The sequence below is a fragment of the Hetaerina americana genome, unplaced genomic scaffold (assembly GCF_022747635.1).
Source record: "Hetaerina americana unplaced genomic scaffold, ioHetAmer1.1.p SCAF_599, whole genome shotgun sequence".
In the NCBI taxonomy this organism is placed as follows: domain Eukaryota; kingdom Metazoa; phylum Arthropoda; class Insecta; order Odonata; family Calopterygidae; genus Hetaerina; species Hetaerina americana.
This window is the reverse complement of record NW_027287204.1, coordinates 76,294-89,344: the sequence shown is the minus strand read 5'-3', so window position 1 is coordinate 89,344 and position 13,051 is coordinate 76,294. Positions and strand designations below refer to the sequence as shown.

General features: G+C 39.7%; 1 non-coding gene across 1 annotated transcript; it reads right to left on the bottom strand.

Moving 5' to 3' along the window:
* Positions 1-461: 461 nt before the first annotated feature.
* Positions 462-578, bottom strand: LOC139694905 (U5 spliceosomal RNA). The gene has a single exon (XR_011702245.1). It is a non-coding gene; the product is annotated as a U5 spliceosomal RNA (small nuclear RNA).
* Between the last annotated feature and the right edge of the window lie 12,473 nt (positions 579-13,051).

Genomic DNA, 13,051 nt, shown 5'->3' with positions numbered 1-13,051 from the left:
CACTGCCATTGTCATGTGTGCAAACCTGAGTGTGTTGATGTCTTCTCCATTTACATTGACTCCTTTTATAACCAATTCCTACGTTTCTTGTATTGCTTCTTAAGTTGAATATTGCTGACGCGAGAATCTTATAATAATCAGCAGGTATTTGGTGTACTCTCTGGTGGCAAATAGGCTGGTATTGCCCAAGGGTACATCTATGTATGAATAGATGAGGTTTCATATTTGCTTTTGAAAGAAGTAAAAGAAACCAAACATGCATAAAATTGCTTCATAAGTTCAGTTTACCTCTTCTAGCCGATGTAAAGGTTTTTTTTCATTATTTGCAAACTTCACGTCAGGTGATTTATAACCATCATTGGACAACTACCGCAATCGTTTTTTCTGAAATTGTATAATACTCCGTCCCTTTTATGAAGGACTTCATTTCTAATTAATCTCTCCAGTGTTTACCAATTATTTGGCCCAACAGGGTTGAGCACAGTCAAAAATTGTCTTGTAAGACAGATATGATCCCCTCCACGGAAATCTTTAGTAAAAGGCGAAAGATTTATTCGCTTGAAGGGAATCCAGTATGACTATACAATGAAAACTGAACAACGCAATTTTAAATAGACTTCTGGTACACTTCGTGAGGTGACTTCTGTGGGAAATCAAAAATTCATTTCACTATATTAAACCATTATTTTGAATACTATAAAACCAATAAAATAAGTACAATGAACTTAATTTAAGGCGTTTCAATGCTTTTTACTCCATTTCACACTTAATAGTAATAGTAATAAAAAACTCTTGTGTCCGACAAATTTTGCGAAATAGCCATCTCGCGGAAGTTTAAAAACTTCCAAGAAATGACATTTCTAGAGAATATATTACTGCGTCAGTAATTCCTTTTGGAGCGACAAAACCTTAATACTTTACAGAGAATAAGAAAATTAAAGACAAAAGTTAAATATTTTAAATGATGAATTTATTGAGAAGGTCAGCTTGAGTATTTATAATGCCTACATTCATGTTCCACCTTATTCATTTAATTAAATTATTAGGGCAACCCATAGCGTTCAAGTTCTCGAAATACTTAAGCAGAGAGAGAATTTTTAGTTCCATTCCATGTCCCACGTAGTCCTGAAACCGAGTAGAAAGTTTGAATAACATTTCTAAGACGAGATCCACTCTTTTATACTCTGCATTGAGCCCTAATCAATCATTTTAATTTAGAATTAGCGCGGGTTTTATAGAAATAGACGTTGCATTACTATAAATGGAAAAAAACTTAAGTCTACGTGTATTCCAAGATCATATTTACATTCAATGACGTGTGTTCATTACGTGGGTGATTTACGGGTACATTCGTTGATAGGAGAAAGATTTCAATGCATTATATAATAATAATCGTCCTTGTGGACTATGATCTGGGTGAAACTGTGTACATGCATCCATAGAAGATCATTCCACATAATAATAACGAATATTTGCATTTGTTGTTGTAACAAATGTATCCATGCACAAATACCTTTTCCCGTGGATGGGGGATTCGGAACAAATTCCCGAAGAGGATTGGACAATCCTGGACATGACCTCTCTAATTGTTCGTGGTGGAAATAAGATACGAAAGGCACAGTTTCACTGCCTGTAACAAGAGTTTCAGAAGGCTAGAATATTATAGGTTTCTTCTTCCGTATATTATCTATTATGCGGGCATGGTAACCGTTGTTAAAGGCTATGTGATTGATCGCATTGAGCTCTTTCAGCATCTCTTCTGAGCTATTCATATGGATGAAATTGATGATGCCTTTTTGCATAATATTGGCGAATTCCGTCCAAGTTTCTTCCACGTGGACATGCCTTGAGCGGGTTTTAAACTCGGGTAGTGAAGAGTTTAATTGATTGGCCAATGTTTCAAAGTCTGCTTTATGGTGATTATAAATTTTTCTTTTTGGTTTAACAATCTTTTTTATTTCTACGTCGAAGTGGACATTAACTGTTTCACGGCGACTCAAGCCCTCATCAGTTGATACGCTAATAAAACCCCCGCCACACGCCCTTGCGGGGTATTATGTAGATGTAGATAAATATATATATATATATATATATATATATATATATATATATATGTGTGTGTGTGTGTGTGTGTATATATGTGTATATATATATATATATGTATATATATATATATATATATATATATATATATAAAAAAACCATAAACACGGTAATCAACCCGAAGGTCGGTTTAGTAGGTGATGGTATAGATCACCCAGTACTAAGCCCTAAACGGCGTGTGAAAATTCACACATCAGGGTAGGGGGGCCAGTTCCTTTCCCTGTGCCGGTTATGGTTCCCCAGGAAGACCTGGTACCCGAAAAAATCACTTCAGCTTGGGTGGAGCTGTAGGTGCCCAGAGTGCCTTGCCCGGGAATCGAACCCGGGACCCTCCGGTCAGCAGTCCAACGCTCTACCCACTGGGTATATATATATACATATATATATATGTATAGATATATATATATATTATATATATATATATATATATATATATATATATATATATATATATATATCTATATATATTTTTTTTTAAAGTAATCTACCGGTTAAGGTAGGTATTTGGATGGACACAACTACCAAACAAATATTTTATTACTCCTAACAAAACACAAAATCAATTATCCTACTCTATATCAGGTCCCTCTTCATTTCCGAGTACTTTCTTCCTGCCTTCATCCCGTCCAACAACCCTATCCTGTTCCTTCCCTTTCCTCTTTTGCCCAACATTCTACCCTCTATCACAGTCGTCAACATCCCTCTGCTTCCATCCCTCTATCTTCAGTACTCAAGAAGGTTATTTAAGTCGTAGTACCGATTATCGTAATTATTTCAAGAATAAACTCGCTTGATATATTACGATCGCCACAGTTGGGATTGAATAAACGACCTTTTGAGATAAATATTAATTAATTAAATGTTATAACGGTCATACCAACGTTAACTCGTTCAAAAAGTCGGAATTAATATTCTAAAATCGTATATTAAACTTAAAAACTACGTAACGGAATTGATTGAAACAAAAGATTAGCCAATTGCGCTTTTTTCGTCATGTTTCCGCTTCTATTTTGTTCTCTGTTTATTGTCGATACAATTGTTTTGTCTGTTTTAGAAAATTGCAGATGTAAATTGAAAATTCATCGCTTAGTGTCGTAGTTCATTGGTTTTAAGCTGATTAAAGTTTTTAATATTTATTAATTAGGGATTAATAATGTGTTTATGAGTATATTAACCTTTCTTTTTCATTAAAAACAGTCAAATTAACTTCCCAATGTGTTTGTTTACATATGAAAATAAACCGGAACACGTATTTTGATTGTTGATTGACTGTTTCGATGATCGAGAGTTTGTTATTTACGATAATTTCACACCGCGTACCATTCCGATGGAACCGCACAGGAAATCGTAATTATTAACATCAAACGTAGAAACATCAAAGATTGCTTACATGTTTCAACACGTTTAGACACTCGTTGCTACGTAAACAAATGAGCAGTTACGCTAGGAAAGAAAGACGAAATGCGGCCTCATTGTTGAAATCAGATTTACGCGGTGTTCTTCCCGATAAACTCGGGTTAAATATTATTACATTGTAAAATCTTTGATGATTCATTGTTGGAGACAGACAGCATGAGCAAATATTTCTTCTGCTCCTTTGGTTTTTCGTTATTTGCCGTGGGCCATGAATTTTTTGAATATTAATGTCATCTCTTGGGCTTTTAGAAAATGATTCTTTCTAATCGCTTCCTCTAGGCTACGTGGAAAGGACCACAATTCTACCCTTATGAGATAATCGAATTCTTAGCATTCACTCACCTATGGCTCATAATCTTTTCTAAGTACGACGTTCTTAATCTCGTTTCTCTGAAACCATTCGTATATCATTCTCTCTTTTTGTTTAGTTGCTTAAGAAAAAGGCCTCACCTCTTTCTTTAGTCTCATTTACAAGATTTCTTTCTCGAGAAAGAGAAGTAAAAAAGACTGGGATATAAACTCCTGACATCATGGTTTCCAAGGAGGATACGCCATTTTTCATTAAAGATTATTTAGAGAATTAAGTTGAACACCAGGGCCGAGAATGAGATTTGAGTTATGGATGTGATTTTGCAATTTCAAGTGAGGAAGTTTCGGTCGGAAGGAAATTCTTAAAGAAGAAAACGGGCCACCAGGAAGAACTCCAGGCTTCAAATAGGATGTCAGGTGTCCTCCGCACGTCTTGAAAGGAAGGACAGTGGGTACACACGACTTCAATTCATACCTATACTTCGAGGATTGCTTGGAATCTCAAAAACTGAACTTTTAGAAACATTAAATACGTTTAAATTACCCATTGCCAGTAGTATTATCTGTCTTTGTTACCAATGTTGAAATTCTTATCACCGCTTTTAAAAGTAGGCATAATTTGCGCGGTTTTCCAAACATTAGGTACTTTGCACTCTGTGAGGGATTCGTTCAATATAAATTCAAGGTCCGGGGCAATGTTTGGAGCTAAATGTTTTATCGCCCTAGCCGGTTTATATTCTGGACCCTATTATTTGTTGGGTTTAATCTCATTAAGCAATTTTAGAATTCCTTGTTGGTCCACTGTTATTTTTTCCATGGGTGGAGTATGTATTGTTTCTTGGAGATATGCGGTGGCAACATCGTTCGTCAAAACGCTTTGGAAGGATGAATTTAGGATGTTAGCTCTACCCTCGCTGTCTATATGAATTATATTGTTACAATCCCTTAAGCAAGCCACGGTTTTTTTACTCCCATTTACTTTCCTAACATATGACCAGAAAGCTTTTGGGTCAGTGTCCAAGTGCTCGCAAAGTACTTTGTGTTTAGAGTCCAGTAAGGCGCTACGTAATTGTGTTTTGGTTTCAACTTTCGAGGATCTAATATGTATGTGTCCCATTATTGTTTATTCCCAGGGGATGGTGTGTTCGAGGAATTTGGAAACAAATGTTTCGCCTTCTAAGTATAATGAAATAGTAAGTCTATTCATCCAAAAAGCAGTGTTGCGGCAAATGGCAATAATATCCAAATTAACATCAACATGGATAATGGATAATTTTTGTATTACCCCAATATGTCCGCAGATTCACCGAAATCAGTCGTGAATCGAACTTTTTCGCCGGGAAGTTTTCATTTATTCGTAATTATGATGGGTTCGAGGCAAGGGAGTGAGATTGAGGGAACATCTGTCTCGATTCCGAAGACGATGAGGTTTGGGGACGTGATGACCGGTTCCTTGGCCCTGCGCCCCTCTCTCCGTTTCCGAACCTTATCACCACTCACTCACCGACACCCCATCCTCCTTTCTGTGTATCGTCCCGCCCCGCCCCGCTCCCATCCCTCTTCGCCCCGCCCCACCCGCTCCCGCCCCTCTTCGCTCCAGACTCGCGGGAAAACCTTACATCACCTCCCTCAACGCCTCCCATCTCGTATTCTTCCCACCCCAATCTCCACATCCCCCCATGCGACTCTCCGTCGACCAACCGCCCGCCATTTTGAACCCCCCGCCGCTGAAGCTCTCAGATTCTCTTCGATGCGCGCTCCAGCCCCCCCCCCCCAAAACCGCCGCACGCCTTCTCTCCTCCCTCCATTCCATTAACATGGATTTAATGGATAATGTATTCCATGATTCATCAAATTAAGAGAAAGATCTCTGTTTTCAGCGCCTCAAGCCTCGGGGACCCAAGGCCGATACTCGATGCAAAGGGCTTATTCTTCTAAACCAGCGAATGCATTTCCCTAGATTTGGCACCGTTATCACTGTGTACACAATGTCACATGGTTAAAGTTTCCATTTTCAAGTAAGAAATTGTGCTAAATTGGGAGATATAGTCAAATACTTCATAACTTAACTTAAAAACCCACTTAATCGCTTGAGCTGTTTTCGGGTTAGTGTTATTCGGGGGGCCCTGGATCATATTCATCGTAAATTATGATGCAATTTCACCCATACCTAGCCGACTTCAAACAGATAAGTTACTAGCAAACGCGCGGCAAATCACTCAACAATGGCGTTCAATAGATACGACGGAATTGACATACGCGTCGCTTCCGAAAAAATAAAATAATGTAATTATCTCGAACTGACGGAATTCCAGCCTTTCTCAATATTACCACCAAAGAACGTAAGATAACCTACATTAATCATAAAAGGCGCGAATATTAGACCAGTCTCTTGACTCACCTCCATCCAACACGACGACACATGACCATCTGAACGGATGAGTCAATCGAAGGAATCAGCTGGTGCCAAAACCGTTGGATGACGTCATTTTGAAATTTTGAAAATGGGCCGGTAAGTAGGCTTATTTTAAGTGATTAAATCTTCGGAAATAATTGTTATCAAGTTTTTAGGAATCTAATTTTTAAACAAATTTTCTCTGCAAAAATGAATAATTTAAAAATTAAGTATTAATATTATTACGTATTTCAACCTGCCGAAAATTCGGAGTGTCGACCGACACCTGCTGGCCAAATATGGCGTTGCCGCACCCGCCCTATTCTCCCGATCTGCCACCACTGGACTTCTTCTTCTTCCCCCTGATGAAAAGACGGCTCAAGGGACGACGTTTTGACTCGATGAAGGCCGTTCAAGAGGCTTCGGCGAGGGTCATCAACGGCATCCCCAAAGAAAATTTCCAGCGGGCGTAGGGGGAATGGGAGCAACGTTATACTAAGTGTGTAGCAGCTCAAGGAGCATACTTTGAAGATTATTAAGTCGATGTAAGTATATCGTCAATAAAAATCTTGGAAAAAAAATCAGTCCCACCACTTTTGGGTGCGCCCCTGTAGTTAGCTGGGAGTCGCCTGAGATACTAAGGGAATAAGGTAGACTTACATACAGGTAGTCTTTCAGAAAGGCACAGAGAAAACGGGTTAAACTAAGAATGACAGTACTAATGGGATTACTATTACAATGGCCCCACACACGCCACTCACTTAGAAGTAGATCAGACGACAAATACGATAGGATAAGGGGGAAATAGATTCCATTGAACACAGTTGAGACACCAACGAAGACCTATTCCTTCCCATGAACATAACCAACAATCACATAGTAACAGTAAGTAACCAAAGTCGCCTTAGAAATATTAAGAAAACATCGAATTAACAAGTCGTAACAAAATTGAGCATCGCAAAGATATCATTTATATTTGTAGGTGCGTGTGTGTTGGTTGGTAATTTGCGTGTGTGTTAGTTGGTAGTTTGCGTGTTTGCATATATATATATATATATATATATATATATATATATATATATATATATATATATATATATATATATATATATATATATATATATATATATATATATATATATACATATATATATACATACATATTTAGCCGAGGCGGGGCTTGAGGGGAATTAAGTGTCAGTCAGCCAATAGAGGGGCTGCAAGCATTGCTTAGTGAATTGGAAATTTAGTGCGACAAAATTTAGTGCGACAGGTATGGAATGAGAATAAATATTAATAAAACAAAGGTTATGCGATTTTCTAGAAGGAAAAAGGCCAAGTTTAACATTAAAATAGGAGGGCAAAAAATTGAGCAGGTAGAACAGTTTACGTATCTCGGAAGTGTTTTGGACCAACACGGTCAAAGTAGTAGGGACGTAAGGAGAAGAATTGCGCTAGGCAAAGAGGCTTCCACACTAGGAGGAGGGAGTTAAGATTAGAGGGACATTAGTAAGGATGTTATGGAAAAGACTCGTAAAAACTGTGATATGGAGCGTAGCTATGTACGGCGTGGAAATGTGGTCATTGAAGCTGGAGTATAGACGTAGACTGGAGGCTTTTGAAATGCGGGTGTGGAGAAGAATGCAGAAGGTTAAATGGACCGAAAAAAGGAAAACAAATGAGGAAGTACTTGGTATGGTGGGCGAATACAGGGGTTTGTTGGGAGATATTACTATGGAGGCAGGAAAAGTGGATGAAAGGGGTGTTGACCGGCAGTGGGATGTTGAAGACTGTAATAGAGGGGAGAATGTTGGGCAAAAGAGGAGAGGGAAGGAACAGGATAGGGATGTTGGACGGGATGAAATAAATATATGTGTGTGTGTTGGTATACTATATATATGTATTATATATATATGTGTATATATATATATATATATATATATATATATATATATATATATATATATATATATATATATAAAATACATATATATACCAACACACACACACATATATTTATTTTCCAATGCTCCACACATCAAAGTGTGTTTCCTATCAAGCCATCTCCTTCTTAATCACCCTGTTACTCCAACCCCCCCCCCCAATTCTTCCAACTCACAATTCCCTCCTCCACCTTAATGTTTCTAAGATTCTCTGCTCCCAAAATAATGCAATCCTTCTTCTCCCTACGTCCTGACTACTCCGACCATTTTGCTGCAAACACACGCATGAATTGTTTCACGGACTATACTTCCTGCCATCCTATTCTGATAAACATTCCATTCCTTGGCCACATTTCACTCGGGATACAACATATACTCTCCAGGAACAAAATCAAGACAGCGCTTGGCAACACACACACACACACACTTTAAAAAACATAATGTGTTCACCCTAAGACAAAATTGACATCATGCAACAAAGCAGGGTTTTATAAACTCAATTGTGCGGACTCCAACGCCATCTACATTGGACAGACAGGGAGGAATTTCGATATTAGGATTCAAGAATAGCAATCTTGCTTCACAAAGAAAGACAACAGATCCCAATTCGCCGAAAATCTCCGATAAAATAAATCACACCAGTAACTACACAGCGGACATTCGCCATACAGAAGAAAAAGACTCAAATTGAATGCTTCGGAGGAGTTGGAAATTTGGCAATCCATTCCGTCGGACGATTTTGTGGCGGTCAACGAAACAATATACCTCTCCCGTTTCTCCCTCCTTAAATTCGTGACAGACTCTCAAATCTTTCCACACCAAACACCACCCCCGCCAATGCAGTGATGACCATTGACCGCCCTTCAATGAATGTCAAACCAATGCGGACTAAAACACCCCACCTCTCATTAAATGAAAATCACAACGTGTTTTTTCCACTGTACTCTCAATGAACAGTGGACGGATACATTATGTTCTTCATTAATTATCATGAACTTTTATAAAGTTGAGCCAGAAACCATCGAACATACCAATTAATTCAACCACTACTCAATTAACTCAACTCCCTCAAATAGAGTAACAACCATGAAAGACCTTGGGCGTTAGAACTGACCATAAACTAAATTAAACTCCCACCACATACAGACTGTAAAAAATAAAGCAATGTCCCAATTAGGCCTTCCACACTGCTTCACATAAATTAAAGATACCATAGCACTCCATTCGTACTTCTCAACAATTGTCCTTCTCATATTATTATCGTATTGCTTCCCCAAATTTGGTCGACCTCATCCCAGGAACTAATCTTAAAATCCCTTGATTGTACATCTCTCACTTCTTTGCCAAAATTGTCAAACGCAGAATCCCCACATTTCTGCATTATGTCCTCAAAATGCTCTTCTGTCTTCTTAATCCATTTCTTGTCCCCAAAACCTGCAGACTTTAGGCTGATTTGAAACCCTTCCACAACACCCTAAACTCAGCTATTGACTGCCCTGAACTGCTCTCTCTCTCTCCCTTTCACGGGGATTGAGATGGTGCGGGGGCTATCCGTACTGGCTTCCCACCCAGAGGGCACGGGTTTAAATCCCAGTGGCGGTTTTCAATATTTTCCAGTGGTATCCCTACTTGATTTGTGCTTTGTGGAGGGCATTTTGAGTGAGTACGCCGTCCGTCGGATGGGACGTCGAACTGTTTGACCCCTTGGTGCCTTTCGTTAGTAAGAGTAGGCTAATGCCGACGCCGGGTTTCTCTCTCCACCCTTCATCCTTTCCTGTCCATCCCCTATGGTGCAAATGACCTCAGCTGTCGGTCGCTTCCCCTCAAAACTACTACTACCGCTTTCTCTTTTACTTCAACTTCAGGATACCAACTAAATCCACCCCCACCCTCTCCCAGCTCCATATTCCTAGGATATCTCTCATTTAAAGCTACGTCTTCATTTCGCCTCTCCTCCCTTCTTAATTCACTTTCCCCCAATTCACACCCTCCATCCTTTTAATATATCATGCAATAATTCCACCACCCAAACTCCCATCCCACCTCTCAACAAATTAAATTTTTCCCCTTTTCCACCTTTGGTTCTTGTTGTTTACTGTTAAAATGTTATTGTCTTTTGTCCGCTTTCATGTTTTTGCTATATTTTTCACCGTAAATTGGCACCGCTGCTGAATGTGAATGATGCTTGAAAATAAATGAATAAATGCCCTTCCCCTCCCCTAGCCCACTATAATAGGTTTTTGTACCAGCACTCCACTTTCCCCCCCTCTCCCTCACTTCCCCTATCTTCCTCATCATCTCCTATTTCGATGCTAGGCTTAGCCTTTTTCTTTCTGGAAAACTGCTGTGCCTTTGTTTTATGAGGGTGGTCCCACAAGTACCCGGCCTAAACTGGAGACGGCAGTAGTTGTTTGAAAAATATCACCGTATTATAAAGTACGCAATCTATTAAGTACATGATTCAAGTTTGAAGACCCCACGTTGTTTAGTATTTGTTTGGCAGCCGTCTAAAAGTGAGCGTTCACCAGTGAATTTGTTCAAATGCATAGAAAATCGGTCATCGTTATATGTGATACAATACTTTTATTTGAAAGGCCTCAGCCCCCATCCAACATATAAACAAAGCTGAACTGGTTTATTCTACTCTTCTGGGAGTGAGTCTTCTCCTTTGTTTATACAACAGTTATACAATACAATTGGGTGGCAGAGTTTGAAACGAGGCCGTACGAGCTGTCAAGACGAGAACATCGCTGTTGGAGTTGACCAAATGAGGTGACGACTCCAGAAATGATGAAGAAAATCCACAAAGCGATACTGGATGAACGTCGACTGAAATTGCGCAAGCTAGCAGACATAGTAGGCATTTCAAAAAGTGCAGTGCATCACATAGTAACTGGATGTTTGGACACGAGAAAGCTGTGTGCTCACACTCGAGCAGTGTCGTGTTGTGATGTTTCCATTGAGTGCTAAGCAAAGTTTTTACAACAACAAAGCAGAATTTTCGTGCCGTTTCATAACTATGGATGAGACATGGGTCCATTACTTCAAACCCAAGACAAAAGAGCAAACAAAACAATGGATTCAAAGCGGAGAACCAGCTTCAAAGAGGCAAAGACCGTTTCAACTAGAGGCAAGGCAATGGTTTTTTTGGAATGCCCATGGGATGATTTTCATATTACCTTCGTAACATATTGCTCAGGTGTGTGCAAAAATGGTATCAAACTTATTGAAAATCCCAGGGGAAATGATGTCTAGAACTGAAAGGATATTATTTTGAAAAATCAATACATTTTTTTCTCAAAATTTTCGTGTTTTCTCTGTTGGGACAGGTACTCCTGGGACCATCCTCATATTTATATCGAACTTCATCCCATATCTATCGCAATGAGTTTCCAATGCACTCAGCAGATCACACTGAAAGCACTTTTTTGGTGCTCAACTCATTCACACGAGTTTCAATATTATATTAAAAATAAGAAAAGTTTAAATTAAACAAAACCAGGAATTTATAATAAACACGGATACACACATATTGTAAAATTTACAAAAATGTACCGCACTGAAAATATACTCTTTGTGTGTTCATATTATAAAGCAATTCCTTTAACGGATGTTTGGTAAAAAAAATTGTTGTCATAGCTACGGACTCAGGTAAACGCAAAGCACTATTTGATTTCGGTAGATTTAAGGTTACGGCGAAGGGACTTGGATATATTCCAGAGAGAGTTATCCTCGAAAGACCGGGGATCGGGAGACACGTGTCGGCTCCAGGGGAGCGAGAAGGGAAGAGGGTAGGTTCGATGCGAACGCATGCAAAATGCGCCCGTTTCGGGAGGTCGAGGAACAATTCCAATGTCTGCTATGAGAATTCCAATCTCCCAATGTACAAGCCCGACCTGTGACGTAACATCAATAGGTTTAGGTCGTTTTTATTCAATTTACGCGACCGGCCGAAGAGTTGGTAAATGTTGAATTTATTCAGGTTCCCCGGAGTTGTACGTACTTGGATTCCGAGAGCTTCCATGCAGGAGAGGGTGGGGACGTCGAGGAGGGGATGAGGGATATCCCGTTCAATCAGGATAGCAATTCCTCCACCTTGAGCGTTGCGGTCGAGACGGTGTGTAATGTGATCGGAAGAGTAGAAAGAGATGCGCGGTTTAAACAAAGTTTCCTGATGAAGAATAACGTCTATGTGGTGTTCTGAAGTGAATTCTCTTCGCGGCCTGCAAGCGCTTGGCTTCCCTGTGGACATCGCATCCACGGTAATTCGCGGGGTGATCTTTTCCGCATTGATAGCAGATTGCCGGGGTTTCACGAGACTAAATGCATTCATTGCTGAGATGATTTTCGCCGCACCGAACGCAGTCCGGCTACAAAAAACAATGATTCTTTGTATGCCCGATTCCCTGGCAACGGTGACATTGCACGGGCAAGTTAGGTTAACCAAACGGGGTGACCGTGACACGGAGACCCGCCAGGAAGGATATACTTAGAGAAGCTTCGACGTCGACTGCGTGTTCGCAGACGACGTGAACTGTGGTCGTCGGATATCGCGGGAGTTCGCGAATCCCTTGGTCGCGCTCGCTAGCGGATGGGCGAGTGGACGTGTTTGAGGGTAAAACCTTCGAGTATTTCATAGTCTCCGCTTTCACATACATGGAAAGGCCCAGAAGTACCCGCTCTGACCTAGACATGGCGGTAAATGTTTCAAAATTATCACTTTATCAGAAAGTACGCAATCTATAAAGCAATATAAGTTTTAAGAGAGAGGTGTTTTATTTTCCTCTATAGTCAAGGCTTCTTTCGTGGAATATTCGGAAAGTATTACTGGGATCCTTGTTAGAGATAATTAGGCAGAAAGAATTAGACGAAGTCTGGGGAAAAT